The 21529-nt window shown below is 40.1% G+C and overlaps 1 pseudogene across 1 annotated transcript; it reads right to left on the reverse strand.

Annotated features, from left to right (window-relative positions):
* Positions 1–440: 440 nt before the first annotated feature.
* On the reverse strand, positions 441–20971 carry LOC311525008 (interferon-induced protein 44-like; annotated as a pseudogene). The gene is made up of 8 exons (XR_014714710.1): positions 20943–20971; positions 17492–17997; positions 17358–17409; positions 8389–8584; positions 7992–8144; positions 5994–6165; positions 3642–3742; positions 441–629 (listed from the first exon to the last, which is right to left on the reverse strand). The product of XR_014714710.1 is annotated as an interferon-induced protein 44-like (transcript).
* Positions 20972–21529: the final 558 nt, after the last annotated feature.

Genomic DNA, 21529 nt, shown 5'->3' on the forward strand with positions numbered 1-21529 from the left:
GAATAAGAGTAAGGAACATATGGAATTCACAGCAACTAGCACTAGCAGCAAGCAACTCACATGAACTACTAGGAGGAAGTAATATCTTTAGGCAACTTCTTAAAAGGTTTATGCAAATGATTCTTTTAGTGGAAAGGGCTGTCTCTGACTGGAAGGTTATGAGAAGAGTAAGAACGTGGAATGTTTAATAAAGGAAAACCACCTTGAAATCTGGAGAATCTATTCTCCCCTTGATGCATGCAAAAATACCATTAATCTTACATAGGCAGTAACAAGATATAGAACCGTTGAGCCAAATTCACCATGGGCATAAGCAAGTGCAACTCCACTGAAGTCAATGGAGTTGCATCTGCTTAGGGCAGCAACAAATTTGACTTCGGATGTCAGAATTTTTAAAAGGTTAGCACATAAAATATCCAGAGTCACAGGTAAACATCAGGTTAGGGCTCTTTCTTTGGCTTCTCAAAAGGGAAATTGTCAAGGTAACTTTCTGCTAAACGTATAAGCTGCCTCACTGCAGAAAGTAACAGGATGTCAACATCACACGAAAGATTCAACTCGGAGCAGTAGTTTTTAACAGGTACAATCTGAGCAAGAGAGATTCCAAGTTTCTCTGCAGTTATCCGCATCTGTAGAAAAGGCACAAAATGGATTATCCTAAAGAGCTCCCCGACTATTTTTCAATCTTTCTGTTCCTTGAGGAAGCTAGGCAAAAGCTTCAAGTATTTTCACAGATACTGTTTGGTGAGATTAAAAGTGGAAGATATTTTATTTCTTTAAACTTCTTTTTATTGAAGGCATAACCACTTTCACATCATACCCATCCTGCCACTGAAATAGCAACTACATTTTGATGCAGTCACAGTTCAAGGCCATATTCACTATATTTTATTCTTCTTTAGCAAATTCACTGATAGAAACTGACTGTGTAAACTGCCCTGGAGGCTAAAATCCTCTATTTAATCTCAGAGGTGATACCCAGAACACAGGGCTATTTTTCCTTCATAATGATCTATGGCAGAGGCTCTCAAACTGTGGTCCGTGGACCACAAGTGGTCCGCGAGCTCCATTCAGGTGGTCCACGGATAGTTCCCTCTAAGGTACACACCTGGGCGGCCGCACACAAAAGAATGAAGGGCCACACACCTAATTAGTGGAGCCGTGCAGGGGAGAATAGGGGGCTCCACTTGGGGGGAATAAGGGGTAGGTGGGAGGGGGAAGTGGGTGAGAAAAGGGGGTGGGTGGAATTTGGGCTGTGTAGGGCTGTGGTGGCCAGAGAAAGAGGTGAATTTCCCCAGCTCCAGGGCTGTGGCTTCTGGGGAGAGACGGCCCGACTTCCCAGCCTTAGCTCTGTGGCTGCTGTGGTGGGAAGAGAGGGAGAGACCCCGCTCCTTCCCAGTCCCAGCTTGGGGGCTGCCATGGTGGGGGAGAGAGGGAGAGACTCCTCTCCTTCCCAGACCCAGATCAGGGGAGGCTGGGGCAGGGGAGACACCCCTCCTTCCCAGCACCAGCTTGGGGGATGCCGCAGTGGTGGAGAGAGGGCACAGCCATCACATTAGAAAGGTAAGAGTACTGACATTAAAATATGAGTTGTGCGCTTTTATTTGTAGAACAAAAAAATGTAAATTATTACTACAGTGTTTTTTATATACTGCTTTTATCCAAAGCGCTTTACAATAATTAGCTAATAGTACAAAAAACATTTGGAAAGATCACTAAATGGTCCGCTGAGACACTCAGCAATTTTCAAGTGGTTTGTGAAAAAAAAAGTTTGAGAACAATCGATCTAGAGAGAACCCCCTAAGGATTCATCTCTGGTATAATTCCACTAAAATCCATATTTGGCCTCTCTAGATACAGGGAGACGCATTCTCTGGGCCAACCCAACTCCTTTGTACTGGATTTTGGTCACAACTAGGCAGTTCAGATTCTGATGAGAATAGCTCTTCGCTGGTATAAAAGTGATACAAGCCAGCTTCTCTGGAACCATGCTCCCGCACACATCCTGATCCGGCGTCGTGTGAGATGTAGGAGTATGGGGAGCATGTCAGAGGCAGGGACGGACCAAGGCAGAGCTCTGCTTTGCTATGCTGAGCCTCTAAACCATGGTTCACATTGGGGCCAGCCCACAGAGTCAGGGAACTGCACTCAGCTACCTGACAGCCCTTACCCATGTGATTAACAGATTTCAGATACAGGGCAGAATGTAGCCCAGGGTCAGGACTCTACTCTAGGAACTGATCCAGTCCCTTTTATCATTCCTGCTGAACAAAGCGGTCAGAACACAGTCATATCTCCTAAGCTAAATATTCCCCAGGTGGGGGACACTTCAAATGGCATAGAGCTGGCTATTCCTCTTGGCTGGGAGATGGTCACTTGGGCCACATTTCTCAAAGGTATTTGGGCACCTAACTCCCATTGAAATCAATGGAAGTTAGGTGCCTAATACCTCTGAGAATTGCGGATGGCTAAATCAGCCCAGGCCAGCATCAGTACTGGGGAACTGCAAACCACCAGCAGCCTCTGATTCTCCACGACATTCCACCTTGTGTTAGCATTTATGGCTGTGCAAAGTGAGTGCAGAGTATGTATAAAATTCCATCAAAGCAAAATGGCAGCATTGTACAAGCACTCTGCACAGGGTAAATATCTGGACAAGATGGAAGGTAGCAGGGAATCAAACCTTTATGGATTCTCTCCTGAGTCAGACTCTGTCACCATGGGACAGGGGCAAGGAGTCCAAGGAGACAATTTTATATGCTGGTCTGCATGAACCCGTGTCATGATTTAGAATAGCCTAGGGCAGTGGTTCCCAAACTTGTTCCTCCGCTTGTGCAGGGAAAGCCCCTGGTGGGCCGGGTCAGTTTGTTTACCTGCCACGTCCGCAGCTTCGGCTGATTGAGGCTCCCAGTGGCTGCAGTTCGCTGCTCCAGGCCAATGGAGGGCTGAGGGATGTACTGGCCACCGCTTCCAGCGGCTCCCATTGGCCTGGAGCAGCGAACCGCAGCCACTGGGAGCCGCAATCAGCCGAAGCTGCGGATGAGGAAGGTAAACAAACCAGCCCGGCCCACCAGGGACTTTCCCTGCACAAGCGGCGGAACAAGTTTGGGAACCTCTGGCCTAAGGACTCTACAAAATTCATCCAGCAGTGTTTGCTCCCCGAAAGACAATCTGCTTTAAAAAAAAAAAAAAATCAGCAGAACAGAGCTCGCTCCCACTTCCTTCCTCCCCTGAAGCTCTCTTTTTTTCAGTTTTATCTATTCACACCAGGGGAAATATGCAGCTGGAGAGTTATGGCCAGACTCCAGCTCCTTTCTATGGAGTGGGGTTTCGCAAAAGAATCCGGCCCTTAATTTTTAATGAGGTTTCTGGTATCTCCACCTTTTTCTGTTTTGTAGTTTTATTCTTCAGAGGTGCAACTTGCGATTTTAACAAATCTTAAACCTTTTAGGGGTTAAACCAAAACCTGAGGTATTAAATTTAGTTATATTTTCAGCTTGTGCCTACAAGACCAGAATGAGAATATGTGTAGGAATATGAGGGGATGCAAGTATTGCAAACGTAGAGTATCACAATACCTTGATTTGTTCAAGTCAATTGAGTTAATAGATAGCACCACAGTCAACAATGCCATACTTTACCTGTTTCTCAACAGCTTTGCTTTGGTACACACACTGGATGTCTTCTTCAAGAGTAGGGCAGATTTCATCCACTTTAGTTAGCAAGACCAGTTGTGGGATCCCTGTACCAAAAAAAAAAAAAAGGAGTAAGATTTTACACCCGATTTCCCATCAGTTCTTCATTGCAGCTGTTTCTGCTTACATAAGGTGAAGTGTTTTGGTTTTGCACAACAGCATTGGAAAAAGATTAATTATTAAACTAATATTAATTGAACAGTTATTGGGCAGCACCCCAATTGTCTTGATGGGAAGATGTTTTTAAGCAAAATTATTATTATTCCCCCAGTACAGTTGACACCACACTTAATGACTCACTCACCTCATTGGGAAGATTGCCAGGGCCAAAATTCAGTGCAATGAATTCAGTTACTCAAAACAAGGGATTCAGAAAACATGGCATACCTAGCTGAGTTCAGTAGCACAACTGGGGCCTGCTTTCACCCCAGTAGGTTATGTCTCTGTCTATTCCCTCCTATGGAAGTGACTCCTATCATGTGGAGAGAAAATCAGGCCGTAGGTGGTGTGTCCAAACACAACCACAAGAGCTAATGATGTAAACTGGCATTTGCAAGCATAAGACTCCCATTCTTCAGTTCTCTTTTCACTTTTTGTTGCATCCCATCTCCATGGCAGCTGCTAAATGAAACATTACCTCTACTCCTTTTTGAAAAGGTTTTATCGCCTTGGATTATATGTATTTTTAAAATAATTAATGAAATCAAAGTGAATATTTCCTGATAAGATGTATTCCTAGGAGCCTTTTACTCCTGGGGGAATTCTGTGCCACTGCACGTATGCATATTCATGTGTGACACATATTTTTAATTTTTTCTGTGTGCAGAAAATAGCTTCTGCTGAAAAGTTACTGCAGTTCCAACTTTTGCCCAACAGAGGGCACTGTGGAGCTAGAACACAGCAGCCAATCCTGGCCAGCACCTGCGCTGATAGGGAAGAGAAAGAGCCTACCTTCTTCACAGTATCTGTTGGGCCAGGTCAGGAGATAGGAGCTATGGGGAGACAGACAGCGTGGGGCTGCTGGCGGTCCGACAGGGGCTCATAATGGCAAGTGGGGGAGGACAGACTGGGGAAGGGGCTGAATGGGAGAGGAAGTGAAGGGCCACAGGGCGGGAGGAAGGTGCAGGGCCACATGGGCACAGGGAGTGCAGAGCTACAGGGGGAAGGAGAGGGGGAGTGGCTGGGTGGGGGCACAGAGACACATGGGGACAGGGGGAGGGGGTACAGAGCCACATGGGGAGAGAGGGAGTGGTGCAGAGCCACATGGGAATGGGGGCATGGGTGTCTGAGTGGGCGTGGACGGACAATGTGGACAGGGGGTGCAAGGACACAGGGGGATGCAGGGACATACAGGGACAGGGAAAGATATGCCTGACTGAATGGAGGAGGCTAGGAGTCAGCCAGGGTCTGCATGTGGGACACTCCCTAACAATCTCTCGCTGCCCCTCACCAAAAAAAACCTTTTCCATCCTTTTCCCACCAATACCCAAAAACACTTCAAGTTCATACCCAGGCTCCTTCCCAACAATTACTTGCCTCTCTCTCAGCTCCTCTGTTACCCCTGATTCCCTCAAGCCTTTGCACTGCTTCTGAGAGGTGCAGGAAATATGGTTCTGCACTGTAGTTTAAATGAATTATTACTCAGAGTTAGTAAGTAAGCCTAGTAAGGAATCTATTTGTCAAAAAACATTTCCTGAATCTTTTTTGTTGTCTATATTGTTACAGACATACTTACTCACAGTTATTTGGAAAAAAATTACCAAAATAATTGAAACTGGGTGTGATTATATTGTGTTATTTTGACAAATAAAATATGAAGAATTTTGCAGAATTTTAAAATATTGTGTGCAGAATTTTTAATTTTTTTGGCGCAGAATTTCCCCAGGAGTACTAGAAACCTAGCACACAGCTCAGTTTCTCTAGTGGTCTCTGTCAACAGGAGGACTCTGCTATCCTGAGGAGAAACGCAATAGGGCACACTGTAAAACCAACGAGTAGAGAACAATGGAGGTGATCAGGAATTCCTCTATTCTCCCACCAACACCAGAGCCCATTGCTGTGCCCATACTTCCATCAGTCTGGGAGCCTGTCCTGCCAGAGTGTATTAATCCCACTCAATCTTGGGTGACACTCAAGAGCAATATGTGGCAATTTCTCCTCCCACACCAAGGATAAGCATGGCTCCTAGCAGTACTTCAAACCCCTCATGACCCAAGGTGCTCAGGCTTGAAAGGCAGATCACCTCCTTGGCATGCCCACTTCATTCAGTTCTATGATATTAGGAGACATAAAACATACCAAAATGGTTCACTTTTCTTCTAAGCTGTTTCAGCTTCTCTTCTAGTTTCTCAGGGAGAATCTCAGTTTTGCACCCATCAATAACAAATGTAACACAATGAATCTGATCCTTCAGAGAAGGAGTCTTGATATAGCCTTAAGAATCTGGATGAAGGGTGGCAGCTGGATTAAACTGCAAAGAAATTTTTTAATAATAATAAGTAACACTTCCAAAGAACTGGAGATTCAAAGAGCTGTACAAACACTGATTCTCACAATACCCCACTGGAGCAGGGAGACACATATTATTATCTCATTTTACAGAGAGGAACACTGATATGGAGAGAGGTGAAATGATTTACCACACTCATAAAGGAAGTGATCAAATCAGGATTAAAATTCAGGATTTCCTGATTCTCAGTTTCATACTCATTCTTCCAGATGGAGAGCCAGATTCTGATCTATGTTATTGAAAACATGTATAAATCCAGAGTCACTCCTTTGAAGTCAACAGAGTTCCTCAAAATTTATATCCCTTGTGGAAAAGTAATAATGAAACCAAAAGACATCTCTAGAAATTAAAAAGGATTCTTGACATATTAGTTGTGTATGTGTGTGTGTTTTTAATCACACTTTTTATTAAGGTTCCATCTATAAAGCAATAATAAATTATTAACAGATGTTTTAATAAATGGTTAATTGATTGTTGTAGAGTCCACCAAAAATTTACTCATAACTATGGCTTATAATGATCTGTAACATCTACTCATGTGCCTATAGCCATCTATACATATGCTGCTCAGAACCATAACATGCTTTTAATGTTCTTCATTTATTACTTCTTTGTAAACCATTTATAGATGGAATTTTAATATAAAGTGGGACCAAATAAATCACAGAAAGATTGGTCTTGTGGTTAAAGCATAAAACTGGGATTCAGGATATCTGGCTTCCAATATATCTTTGACCAAGATAATTAATCACTGTTCCTCAATTTTATATCTTTAAAATGAGATTAATAATACTTTATATCTCACTGGGTTGTTTTGAGTATAAATTAAGGTTTGTGAGGGGCCGAGATACTACAACGATAAGAATCATATAACCACCTTAGCCCTCCATCTTTGCTCCTGTAACAAGCTCAGCTCATCTGGAATGGAGAATCAAAGTCTACATCTCTTGTATATTACAACAGTTAATATTTGGAATGGCCTGTAGGCAGCAGCTATCTAGTAATTGAGACAAATAACCAGATAAGAAGGCGCTGTACTAAGCTTGAATATTGTGGAAGTTGCTCTTTTCTAGAGCTTGTCAAAAATGTTTTAAAACTATGTTTTCAAAAAATGTCAGTGTTGTTTCTGTTTCACCAAGCTAACCCATTCTTCATTTTTCATTTTTTTTCCAGAAAAAAAAATAATTAAAAATGCTCATTTCTTGAAAATTGGATTTCCAGTAAAAAATAAATTAGAGAACCATTTCAATAATGGAATTGATGACATTTTTGCTAAAAAACTTGGAAACAATTTAATGAAAAACAAAATAAAAATTGAAAACACAACAGAAATTTGGGGGAGATGTGGTGTTAAAGTCCATTTTTCTATTTAAAACCTTTTTGTTCAAAATATTTCAACCAGATCTACTCTTTATATACTTTGAGCCTGATTCTCCCTTGGCTTGTACCTGTACAAAATAGGTACCAAATGCTACCCAACCAGAAGGGTAGACAGCAATTTATATCAACTTTGCATAACTGTAAATGACTACACAAGGTGCAGGAGAGTGGAGAATCAGACCTAAACACCTTTCCATAGTTTATTCATTTTCAAATACACCTGGCCTGTGATCACCATTCATAAGCTTTTACTGTACAGTACCACAAATGCAAGAATCTACTGAGCACAGTGGATATTTTGTTTCACAGTAATTAAATGTAAGATATAATATTTGTACATGTAAAGAAACATTTAAGAATATCACTCTGTTTAACAAGGAACTGCACAAAATTTGTAGAAATCATACCTGGTACCTATCAGGAACATGGCCTTTTCTTATGTTGGACACTTCATCAATTTCCAGACCTGCTCCTGAGTTTTCTTCTATTCCCATTGTGTCACAGAGGATAATAGGCAGAGGCTTGCCATCTCTTCCATCTTTAACTGGGTAAGTCCTGTACTATTGGGGCAAAAAAAAGTAAAATAGTATAGAAAGACATAGCTGAAAAATGAATATTTAGGGCCAGATTACTATTTCTTAACCATATTGAGTAATGCCTTTCTCATCAAAAGTAGATGCATAGAATTCAGTGGGGGCAATCATGGACTATCTTTGGGTTTTCCATTTAGTGCGGGAAAATGTTGATTTTTAACTGAGACTGTGATTTAGCTTGGATGTTTATTAATTAGAAGCAAATATTTACCTGTGTTGTCATGCTAGCGTTATCGGATCCTGCTCTGGCTTGGCTTGAAACATAACCTCAGAAAACTGAATTCACGGAGTTGAAAAAGCTGGACTTCCCAGCTCCAACTGGACCAAGAACCAAAATCCGAATCTGTGGCACTGAATTTAAATAAGGTTTGTAAGATCTGATTTCCTCCATTATTTTCCCTCTTTCCCTATTAAGACAAAAAGATTTGCATAAGTTCAAACACCCATGAGATCACAACACATGTTTTGCACTACATATAGGCACAGTGAAACCAAGAAACTGTAAATATTCCCCATCCTTCCCTATACTCTGTTTTTAACTATCATCAAACACACACTGCTAAACAATCAGTGAGGCTATTGGACAATCAAGGTGTTAAAGGAGCAATCAAGGAAGATAACACCATTGCAGAGAAGCTAAATGAATTATTTGCATCAACCTTCACTGCAGAAGATGTGAGGAAGAGTCTCACACTGAGCCATTCTTTTTAGGTGACATATCTGAGGAACTGTCCCAGATTGAGGTGTCATTAGAGGAGTTTTGGAACAAACTGATAAATTAAACAGTAATAAGTCACCACGACCAGATGGTACTCATCCAACAGTTCTGAAGGAACTCAGGTATGAAATTGCAGAACTACTAACTGTGGTATGTAACCTATCATTTAATCAGCTTCTGTACCAGATGACTGGAGGATAGATAACGTAACACCAATTTTTAAAAAAGGCTCCAGAGGCGATCCTGGCAATTATAGGGTGGTAAGCCTAACTTCAGTACCAGGCAGATTGGTTGAAACTATAATAAAGAACAGAATTATCAGAAACATGGGTGGACATGATATGCTGGAGAAAAGTTAACATAGCTTTTGTAAAGAGAAATCATGCCTCACCAATCTATTAGAATTCTTTGAGGGGGTCAACAAACATGTGGACAAGGATGATCCAGTGGATATAGTATACTTAGACTTTCAGAAAGCCTTTGACAAGGTCCCTCATGAAAGGCTCTTAAGCGAAGTAAGCAGTCATGGGATAATAAGGAAGGTCCTGTCATGGATCAGTGACTGGTTAAAAGATAGGAAACAAAGGGCAGGAACAAATGGTCAGTTTTCAGAATGTAGAGGGGTGAACAGGGGTTCCCTCAAGGATCTATACTTGAATCAGAGCTGTTCAACACATTCATAAATGATCTGGAAAAGGGGATAAACTGTGGGGTGTCAAAGTTTGAAGACGAAACAAAATTACTCAGATAATTAAGTCCAAAGCAGACTGCAAAGAGTTACAAAGGAATCTCACAAAACTGGTTTCAGAGTAGCAGCCGTGTTAGTCTGTATCCTCAAAAAGAAAAGGAGTACTTGTGGCACCTTAAAGACTAACAAATTTATTTGAGCATAAGCTTTCGTGAGCTATAGCTCACTTCATCGGATGCATTCAGTGGAAAATACAATGGGGAGATTTATATACATAGAGAACATGAAACAATGGGTGTTACCATACACACTGTAACGAGAGTGATCAGGTAAGGTGAGCTATTACCAGCAGGAGAGTGGGGGGGAAAAACTTTTGTAGTGATAATCAAGGTGTGCAATTTCCAGCAGTTGATGAGAACATCTGAAGAACAGTGGGGGGTGAGGGAGGGGAATAAACATGGGGAAATAGTTTTACTTTGTGTAATGAGCCATCCACTCCCAGTCTTCATTCAAGCCTAAATTAATTGTATCCAGTTTGCAAATTAATTCCAATTCAGCAGTCTCTCATTGGAGTCTGTTTTTGAAGTTTTTTTGTTGAAGAATTGCAACTTTTAGGTCTGTAATCAAGTGACCAATGAGATTGAAGTGTTCTCCGACTGGTTTTTGAATGTTATAATTCTTGACGTCTGATTTGTGTCCATTTATTCTTTTATGTAGAGACTGTCCAGTTTGACCAATGTACATGGCAGAGGGATATTGCTGGCACATATCACATTGGTAGATGTGCAGGTGAACGAGCCTCTGATAGTGTGGCTGATGCGATTAGGCCCTATGATGGTGCCCCCTGAATAGATATGTGGGCACAGTTGGCAACGGGCTTTGTTGCAAGGATAGGTTCCTGGGTTAGTGGTTCTGTTATGTGGTGTGTGGTTGCTGGTGAGTATTTGCTTCAGGTTGGGGAGCTGTCTGTAAGCAAGGACTGGCCTGTCTCCCAAGATCTGTGAGAGTGATGGGTCGTCCTTCAGGATAGGTTGTAGATCTTTGATGATGCGTTGGAGAGGTGTTAGCTGAGGGCTGAAGGTGATGGCTAGTGGCGTTCTGTTATTTTCTTTGTTGGGCCTGTCCTGCAGTAGATAACTTCTGGGTACTCTTCGGGATCTGTCAATCTGTTTCTTCACTTCAGCAGGTGGGTATTGTAGTTGTAAGAATGCTTGATAGAGATCTTGTAGGTGTTTGTCTCTGTCTGAGGGGTTGGAGCAAATGCGGTTGTATCGAAGAGCTTGACTGTAGACAATGGATCGTGTGGTGCGGTCTGGATGAAAGCTGGAGGCATGTAGGTAGGCATAGCAGTCAGTAGGTTTCCGGTATAAGGTGGGTTTTATGTGACCATCGCTTATTAGCACCATAGTGTCCAGGAAGTGGATCTCTTGTGTGGACTGGTCCAGGCTGAGGTTGATGGTGGGATGGAAATTGTTGAAATTTTTTTTCCACTGAATGCCTCTGATGAAGTGAGCTGTAGCTCACGGAAGCTTATTCATGAAAGCTTATGCTCAAATAAATTTGTTAGTCTCTAAGGTGCCACAAGTACTCCTTTTCTTTTTGAAATCATGGTGGAATTCCTCAAGGGCTTCTTTTCCATGGGTCCAGATGATGAAGATGTCATCCAGATGATGAAGATGTCATCAATGTAGCGACTAGGCAACAAAATGGCAGATGAAATTCAATGTTGAACATAATCCCAACTATACGTACAAAATGATGGGGTCTAAATTAGCTGTTACCACTCAAGAAGGAGGAGATCTTGGAGTTACTGTGCTCTGAAAACATCCACTCAATGTGCAGCAGCAGTCAAAAAAGCTAACACGATGTTAGAAACCATTAGGAAATGGATAGAGAACAAGACAGAAAATATCATGATACATCTATATAAATCCATGGGACGCCCACATCTTGAATAGTCTGTGCAGATCTTGTCACCCCATCTCTAAAAATATATATGGGAATTGGAAAAAGTACAAAGAAGGGCAACTAAAATGATTGGGGTATGGAACAACTTCCGTATGAGGAGAGATTAGAAAAGATTGGGACTTTACATCTTAGAAAAGAGATGACTAAGGGGGGATATGATAGAAGTGTATAAAATCTTCACTGGTGTATAGAAAGTGAATCAGGAGGTGTTATTTACTCCTTCTCATAACACAAGAACTAGGGGTCACCCAATGAAATTAATAGGCAGCAGGTTTAAAACAAACAAAAGGAACTACTTTTTCATACATCACACAGTCAACCTGTGGAGCTCTTTGCCAGGAGATGTTGTGAAGGCCAAAACTATAACAGGATTCAACAAAGAAGTTAATGGCAGATAGGTCCATCAATAAATATTAGCCAGGACGGGCAGGAATGCAACACCATGCTCTGAATGTCCCTAGCCTCTGCTCGCTAGAAGCTGGGAGTGGATGACAGGGGATGATCATTTGATGATTGCATGTTCTGTTCATTCCCTCTGAAGCACCTGGCATTGGCCACTATCAGAAGACAGGACGTTGGGCTAGATGGACCATTGGTCTGACCTACTATGGCTATTCTTATGTTCTTATGTATATAGTCTACTGAGGACCGTTGCAGCAGCCAGAGTGACCATGGTTGATGGTGTCATACCAGGCATCATGTTGTGAAGTTCCTAGATATGGCTCAATCCTGCGAATCCATAAATCTCCAGGGTAGTCTCATAGACACACCAGGTAGAATCAAGACATGCACCCCTTCACATGTCAATGGAGAGTTTGAGAGCATCCTGGTAATGTGGCCAAAGAGCAGGCAGTGGTGCTTTTGAATATAGGTGAGCAACAGAAGAACAGACAGATCTCTTTGAGAGTATGACCTTCACACAAAGTCAAACCACTTTATGCTCAGGATTTGGTGCTGACATCACATATGGAATGGATATTTAATTATGGTGTCCTCTATTTTGGGTGCCCAATTTAAAACACCTGATTTTCAGGAAGTGCTGAGTACCCACAGTTCTTATTGAAGCCAATGGGAGATTCAGGTTCACAGCACATATACAAATCTGCCCTAAGGTGTCTCAATCTTTGTACCCTAAATCAGTGGTCATATTTAAAAATTTTGAAAACACATTTAACCAATCCTGCCTAAAAGAGTTGTTTTGAATGTCACAAGGGAATTAAATCTCTGTTGCAATGTGCTTGCTCTGTCACAGGAACTGCAGCAAAGTTAAATTAACTCAAACAGGTTTAGAAGTAAGTAAAAGCTATTAGGTGTGTTGGGTTAATCAAGTTTTCACAACATATGTATACAGAGCATACAAGCTGTCATGCATTACACATGTATTCAGGTAACCAACTTCAGGTACCGTAAACCACCAAATGCAGCTTAGGTCTTGTAAGCTGTGCACTGTGAAAACATAGCAAATAAGCAGAATCCGGCAGAACTGACACATCTGAACCAACATCTAGCATGCAGTCATTGGAGTGTGACTGTTTTCTAGGTGTGCAACTGTCAACATAGCAAAGGAGTTTCTGAATAGGATGAGGTGAACAGCAATTCTCTACACTCACGGTTATAACATCAGGCACTGTGACTTTGTGTTCCTGATTTCTGAAGTGAGGACAGTGGCATGTTTTATAGAAATGTCTTTTTACACTGTTGACACATGGCATCTTTGACTTGCTAACTATGTACAGCATATATGCTTAGTGGAAGCACAGCATTCTTTCATGGAGGGTGTTTTAACTAACCTGACATCTGTTGGAAAATAAGACAGCAAAGCACAAAATGTCCAACAAGTTCTCTGAATGTGCTGGGGACACTGTTTGTTTCAGACAGTGAAGGAAGTAACTAAGTGGCAACCATTTTAGACTTCATTCTGAATAACAAGGAGGAATTGGCTGCGAATCTGAAGGTAGAAGACAATTTGGAAGTGATCATGAAATGACAGTGTCAAGGTTCCTCCCCCACTCTGAACGCTAGGGTACAGATGTGGGGACCTGCATGAAAACCTCCTAAGCTTATCTTTACCAGCTTAGGTCAAAAAATTCCCCAAGGTACAAAATATTCCACCCTTTGTCCTTGGATTGGCCGCTACCACCACCAAACTAATACTGGTTACTGGGGAAGAGCTGTTTAGAAACGTCTTTCCCCCCCAAATACTTCCCAAAACCTTGCACCCCTGAACAAGGTTTGGTAAAAAGCCTCACCAATTTGCCTAGGTGACTACAGACCCAGATCCTTGGATCTTAAGAACAATGAACAAACCTCCCAACACTTGCACCCCCTCCTTTCCTGGGAAATGTTGGATAAAAAGCCTCACCAATTTGCATAGGTGACCACAGACCCAAACCCTTGGATCTGAGAACAATGAAGAAGTATTCAGTTTTCTTACAAGAAGACTTTTAATAGAAATAGGAGTAAATAGAAGTAAAGAAATCCCCTCTGTAAAATCAGGATAGTAGATACTTTACAGGGTAATTAGATTCAAAACATAGAGAATCCCTCTAGGCAAAAACTTAAGTTACAAAAAAGATACACAGACAGAAATAGTTATTCTATTCAACACAATTCTTTTCTCAGCCATTTAAAGAAATCATAATCTAACACGTACCTAGCTAGATTACTTACTAAAAGTTCTAAGACTCCATTCCTGGTCTATCCCCGGCAAAGGCAGCATAAAGACAGACCCACAGACCCTTTGTTTCTCTCCCTCCTCCCAGCTTTTGAAAGTATCTTGTCTCCTCATTGGTCATTTTGGTCAGGTGCCAGCGAGGTTACCTTTAGCTTCTTAACCCTTTACAGGTGAGAGGAGATTTCCTCTGGCCAGGAGGGATTTTAAAGGGGTTTACCCTTCCCTTTATATTTATGACAGATAGATTTCATGTTTCTAAGGACAAGGAGTGGAAGCAGCAGCCGGAAGAAAATGAACTTCAAAAAAGCAGACTTCAACGAACTCAGAGAAGTGGTAGGTAAGGTCCCATGGGAAGAAAATATAAGGGAAAAAGAAGTTCAGGAGAAATGGCAATTTCTCAAAGAGACAATATTAAATGCACAGCACCAGACTATCCAGATGTGAAGGAAAGCTAGGAAGAATAGTAAGGGGCCAATATGCCTCCATCAGGAGCTTTTTCATGACCTGAAAATCAAAAAAAGAATCCTACAAAAAGTGGAAATGTGGACAAATTGCTACAGATGAGTACAGAAGAGTAGCACAAGAGACAAAATCAGAAAGGCTAAGGCACCAAATAAGTTACGCCTAAAAATGGACATTAGAGCAGGGTGGATTATTTACATTTTGTTATTTAAATTATAACAATTTTTTCTTTTTAAAGATGAACCTGTTTAAAATGAAATCTGAAATTAATACAAAATATATTAAGACCTAAATGTATAATCTCTTAAAAGATTTAAATAAAAAAATTAGTATGCTGAAACCATGAGTCTCCATCAAAACCTTTGAGTTAAAAGCTGCTTTTCTATATAAAGAAAGTATCAGGTGGAAAACATTTAACTCTTGAGGTCAAGCTTTAGAAATATGACATAAGAGTAGTAAATAAGCAATACATCATTCACTATTTTCTAACATACTAAAAATGTACAATTAATAAGAATCTGAAAATATTAAGCTATATAGTGCTTAAATAAATGCATATAATTATAATGTACCTGCCTAGGTAGCAAAAAGATGAACCAAATTTAGTGTAAAGCCTCTATTTAGTTGTAAATCAACATGTTTTAATGGTTATATCAACCAATGAGAATGCACCTTTCATTAGAAAATAACTGAAATTGATTAAAATGGATTATTTAAATCACGACTTTCCACTTGGTGATTTAGATCAATCCACCTGCATAAAAGGCAATAAAAATAAGTTTTATAAATACATTAGGAGCAATAAAAAGACAAGGGAAAATGTAGATCCACTAGTTTGTGGGAAGGAGAGCTAATAACAGATGACATCAAGAGGTGTTTAATGCCTATTTTGCTTCAGTCTTCACTAAAAAGATAAACTGTAACCAGATACTTAACACAATTAATATTAACAACAAGGGGAAAGGAACATAACCAAAAACAGAAAGAACAAGTTAAAGAATAAGTTAGATGTATTTAAGTTTGCAAAGCCTGATGAAATTCACCCTAGGAATTAGCTGAAGCAATCTCAGAACCATTAGCAATTATCTTTGAGAACTCAGGGAGAATGGATGAAGGACTGGAGAAGAGCAAACACAGTATTTATCATTAAAAAGAGGAACAAAGAGGACTTGGGGAGTTACAGACCTGTCAGTCTAATTTTGATACATGGAAAGATACTGGAACAAATTATTAAACAATCAATATGTAAGCATGTAGAGGATAACAGGGTGGTAAAAAATAGCCAACATGGCTTTGTGAAGAACAAATCATGCCAAACCAACATAACCAGTGGATCACAAGTGAAGCTGTAGACATGATCTATTTTGTTTTTAGTAAGGTTTTTGACAGAATCCTATATGACATTCTCAGAAGCAAATTAGGGGCATATGGTCTAGATGAAATTATTACAAGGTGGGTGCAAAACTGGTTAAAGAATATACTTAAAGAGCATTTATCAAGGGTTTGCTATCATACTGGGTGGACATATCTAGGGGTTCCACAGGGGTTGGTCCTGGGTTGGACTTGAATAATTAAGTGGAGAGTACACTTATAAAATCTGTGGATGACACCAAGCTGGGAGGGGTTGCTAGCACTTTGGAGAACAGGATTAGAATTCAAAAGGATCTTGACAAATTGGAGAATTAGTCTGAAATCAATAAGATGCAATTCAATAAAGACAATGCCAAGTACTAAACTTAGGAAGGAAAAATCAAGTGTGGAGTTACAAAATGGAGAATAACTCTCTAGGTGGTAGTCCTGTTGAAGAGGATCTGGGGGTTATAGTGGCTCACAAACTGAACAGGAGTCAACAATGTGGTGCAGTTGCAAAAAAGGCTAATATCATTTTGGACTCTGTTAACATCAGTGTCAAATGTAAAGCAAGGTAGGTAATTCTCCCACTTTACTCAGCATTGGTGAGAGGCCCCAGCTGGAGTACTGTGTCCAATTCTGGGCACTATAATTTAGGAAACATGGACAAACTGGAAAGAGTCCAGAGGAGAGCAACAAAAATGATGAAAAGTTTAGAAAACCTGATCTATAAGGAAAAGCTAAAAAAACTGGGCATGTTTAGACTTCAGAAAACAAGACCGAGGGGGGCTTGATAACAGTCTTCAAATATTAAGGACTGTTATAAAGAGAAGGGTGATCAATTGTTCTCCATGCTCACTAAAGGCAGGACAAGAAGTAATGGACTTAATCCGCAGCAAGGGAGATTTAGATATTCAGAAAACCTTTTTAAGTATAAGGAGAGTTAAGCTCTGGAATAGCTGCTTAATCATGGTCTGTAATCCTCTGGAATGTCTCTTTAAGTCTGTGCCATAGCAGACTCAGTGTGGCTAAGAATAAGCATAGCTCTTCATGAAGCTTATTTTGGTTCAGATATTAAATTCTCATGTATGTTTGACCTGTTCTGAAATCATCATTTTGTACTTATCCCCAGATTGTGAGGTGCTCAGACACTATGGTCATAGGTGCCATATTAGTACCTAAGATACATAAATAAGCAACTCAGCAAAAACATGTCTGTCTACTCTAGCACCATCTAGTTAATTCCTAAAGTAACTCACATCACCACAGTATTTGGTGGCCACAGATCATGATAGTGATATATTACAACAGTTAACTTACTCAGTTGTTCAGGTAATTTTTCTCCATGGAGATTCCAGGAAACTGCTAATATCTAGGGGAAAGGAACATATAACATCAACAGTACGAAGCTATAATTTCCTCAGTAAACATTTTCTCTTTTGATATCAACTTACCTTCAACTCGATACACCTCACATTCCATAAGGCCTAGATCATTTCCATGCAGGTCAGCAACATTGAATGTGTAATTGTCGTTAGACCTTGTTACTGCGGCTGCTGCATTTTGGTTCAACAAATGTAGTGCTCCACCGCCAAAATTAGGGCCATTGTCACTACAGTCATATATAGCACCTGATGCAGTTTTAACAGGAATTTTTAGTGGGCTGAGCACACCCTCTTTGCCTTTTAATCTAAAGAGAAAAGCCTTCTCATCATGTATGTACTCTCCAGATGAAACATAGCTCTGATGTGTCAAGCCTCCAAAAATATAACCACTTCCATTATATGCTATTGCTACAGTTGGCCCTTGTGCATCACACTTGGCATGAAATGTAGAAGCATTGTAACCATGGACGCTTGCTTTATAGAGAAGAGAGAATTGTCTGCCTCTCAACAAATGTTGCAGTTGCTTTACTTCATCTTGTGTTAATCTAGATTTGACACCAGCCATTCTTCTTACTCTAAAAAGACAGAAAAGATGTTACAAATACAAGTATAACAAAAAGAAAAATCTATCATTATTTTTAACTCATCTCACCAAAGACAATAGTGAAGGCCTTTGTTCCCCATGGAATAAAGTGGCGTGTTAGTAAGTCATTATCATTATCATTAGTAGTTTTATTCCATGAGTATCTGCAGTCCCCAACTGAGGTCAAGGCCACAGGGTGTTAGGCACTGTCCAAACACATAGTTAGAGACAGTCCCTAACCCAAAAAGTTTATGGTGAAAATAAACAAGACACACAAATAGGGGAAGAAAGATATTGTTGTCCCCATTAACACATTGGGGAAATGAAGCAGAAAGAGTCAGCATAGCTTCATAGACATCACAGCAAAACAATTTTTCTACCTGAATGGAGACAAAATATTCTTAAAACATATTGCCCAATTTTGTTGCCTTTACTCAAGCAAAACTCCTACTAACTTCAATGCAGATTAGGCCCATTTTATCAAAATGGTGAAACCGTTAATACTGCAACCTGCTTGTAATCTTACTTACACTGGATAACTCCACTGACTTCACTGATTTATGGTGGTGGAAATGAGAGCAGATACACGTTCACTGTCTCAGAAACATAGTTCCTACTTTATGGAGTGAATATTTTTCTCTTTCCAAGAACAAAATAATGGCCATACTGGGTCAGACCAATGGTCCATCTAGACCGGTATTCTGTCTTCTGACAGTAACCAGTGCCAGATGCTTCAGACGGAATAAATAGAACAGGGCAATTTTGAAGCTTCTGGCATTTTGGAGGTTTAGGGTCATCCAGAGCATGTGGTTGTAGCCCTGACCATCTTTGCTAATAGTCATTAAAGAGCTATCCTCCATGAACTTATGTAATTCTTTTTTGAATCCAGTTATACTTTTGTCTTTCACAACATCTCCTGGCAACGACTTCCACAGGTTGACTGCGCTGTGTGAGGAAGTACTTATTTTTATTTGTTTTTAACCTGCTACCTATTAATTGTATTAGGTGACCCCTATTTCTTGTGTGATGTGAAGGGGTAAATAACACTTCCCTATTCACTCTTTCCAAACCATTCATGATTTTATAGAACTCTATCATATCCTCCCTTAGTCATCTCTTTTCTAAACCAAACAGTCCCAATCTTATTAATCTCTCTTGGTATGGAAGCCATTCCATACCCCTAATCATTTTTGTTGCCCTTCTCTGCACCTTATCCATTTCTATTATCTTTTTTGTGATGGGATGACCAGAACTACATATAGTATTCAAGGTGTAGGTGTACCATGGATTAAAATAATGGTATTATGATATTTTTTGTTTTATTATCTATCCTTTTCCTAATGGTTCCTAAGATTGTTAGCTTTTTAGACTGACAATGCACATTGAGTGGATGTTTTCAGAGAACTATCCACAATGAAACCAACATGGTCTCTTTTTTGGTGAGGTATACCTTTAGGCAATTTGGAGCTGCCTATATAGGATATCAAAGTCCTGAGTATCATGTCAGAAGGTATATACACCATTTTATTATTCTTCATTGTAGAGATAAAAAAGAAATATAAAACTTTACTCTTTCAGTCCTTTATCTGTAAATACGCAAACTTCCAAGATCACTGACTGCTTAATTTCATATTAACAAATCTCTCCATGGCACAGTGCATACACTTTGCTTGGAAATGTACAATACATACTGTCCTGTATGAATGTTCTTGTCTTGTTTCCAACTTGGAAAATTTAAAAAGAACATTCTTCAAAAGATTTCCAAAGTATTCCTCTGTCCAAATATATTAGAATGATGAGACAGAAAATATGAAACTCTACATTCTACTATTGGTAGGGGAGTGCTTTCTAAACACACTATGCTCCCTGCTTATCAAGATGTGCTAGACTTAACACTTGTTGTTTTGGGTACATGCAGAATGACTTCTCTTTCAATGGTAAGCCAATAATTTCTCTGCTCTCTGCCCTATTCTCTGCCCTGAATAGGATGATCCAGGATTCAGTAATTACCTCTACAATCTTAGGAATATTTAGTTTAGAAAAGCCCATTAGAATTAGAATTACAGTAGAACCTCAGAGTTATGAACTGACCAGTCAACCCCACACCTCCTTTGGAACCAGAAGTACGCAATCTGACAGCAGGAGACACCAAAAAAAAAAAGTATAGTACTGTGTTAAATGTAAACTCCAAAACAAAAAAAAAGGAAAAAATTTAAAAAGATTTGACAAGGTATGAAAACTTTCTGTGCTTGTTCAGCATTTTTCTTCTTCATAGTAAAGTTTCAAAGCTGTATTAAGTCAATGTTCAGTTGTAAACTTTCAAAAGAACAACCATAATGTTTTGTTCAGAATTGCAAACATTTCAGAGTTACAAATAACCTCCATTCCCCAGGTGTTCTTAACTCTGAGGTTCTACTGTACTTGAAAGTTCTCCACCTAGCCTATAGGTGGAGCTTGAGTGTTATGGTTCACACACATTCACTGCCCAAATGCCTAGTCTCAAACTAAGCTTCAAAGCTGAAGTTACCCTGAATAAATCAAGATTTACATTACTGTAACGTGCCTACAGGTATAACTTGAACCAGAACTTATATAATACCATATTCACAATTCTGAATCCACATTTAAGTCACTGGTGTTACACCAGCATAACTCACAAGCAGATTTTTGCCCTTCTTTGGGTATTAGTTAAAGGGATGATAGGGGGAGTATTTCACTTCCTGTCTTGGTTATATCACAAACTGACAGGATTTGGCACTCAGCAGCCACTGCTACTGTCCTTCACTGCTGAATGCCAACTTCCCCTAGGTCTCTGTAGCAGAGGTTTTGCTAACATGTTCAATGTCAAACAAGGAGATTTCTTTTAAACAGTGCTTTTAGCTCAGAGGTGATGTTATGGAACAAGGGAATCCAGAATAGGATGGATGTTATTTTCACCTCATTGGTAGCTGGCACAACTCTCTCATTCTGGCTCTTCAATCATGACACTTCCTCCTTGCTCAGCACAGTTAATGTATAAATGGCTTTCTGAAGCCTGGCCTGGGATATGCAGGACTCCACCAGCTAAAGTGATCAATATCTGATTTAACTCTCCTCTGGTCTGATCTGAAACACATAATTTAGCATTTTGATGGCAAGAATTGCTTCAACCAAGTTACAATGCAGGTGTAAAAGCTAGCAAAGGGAAATGAGATCATCTTCTAACTCACGACACCAGCTACAAGTCAGATCATAGCATCATAGAAAGAGAAATTTTCTGACCGCAGCCTGCCAGCACTTAAAACCCAAACCTTCCCTCTATCCTTCTTAACATTTTTATATATATATATACACGCTCTTACTGTGGAAGTTCTTCTGTTGGGAAAGATCAGGACAGAGAAGAAATGAAATTGAAAGTCAAACATTTACAGCCCAGCTGCCAATAGCAAAGCTGCCAGTGCTGTTGAATTTCTCCTGTCAGCCCCTATAAACTTACCAGCTCAGAGACAATTCAGCTAAAACATAAAAGAAAGGTGGTGTGATCT

Source organism: Lepidochelys olivacea, assembly GCF_965140295.1.
Source record: "Lepidochelys olivacea isolate rLepOli2 genome assembly, chromosome: 8".
Lineage (NCBI taxonomy): Eukaryota > Metazoa > Chordata > Testudines > Cheloniidae > Lepidochelys > Lepidochelys olivacea.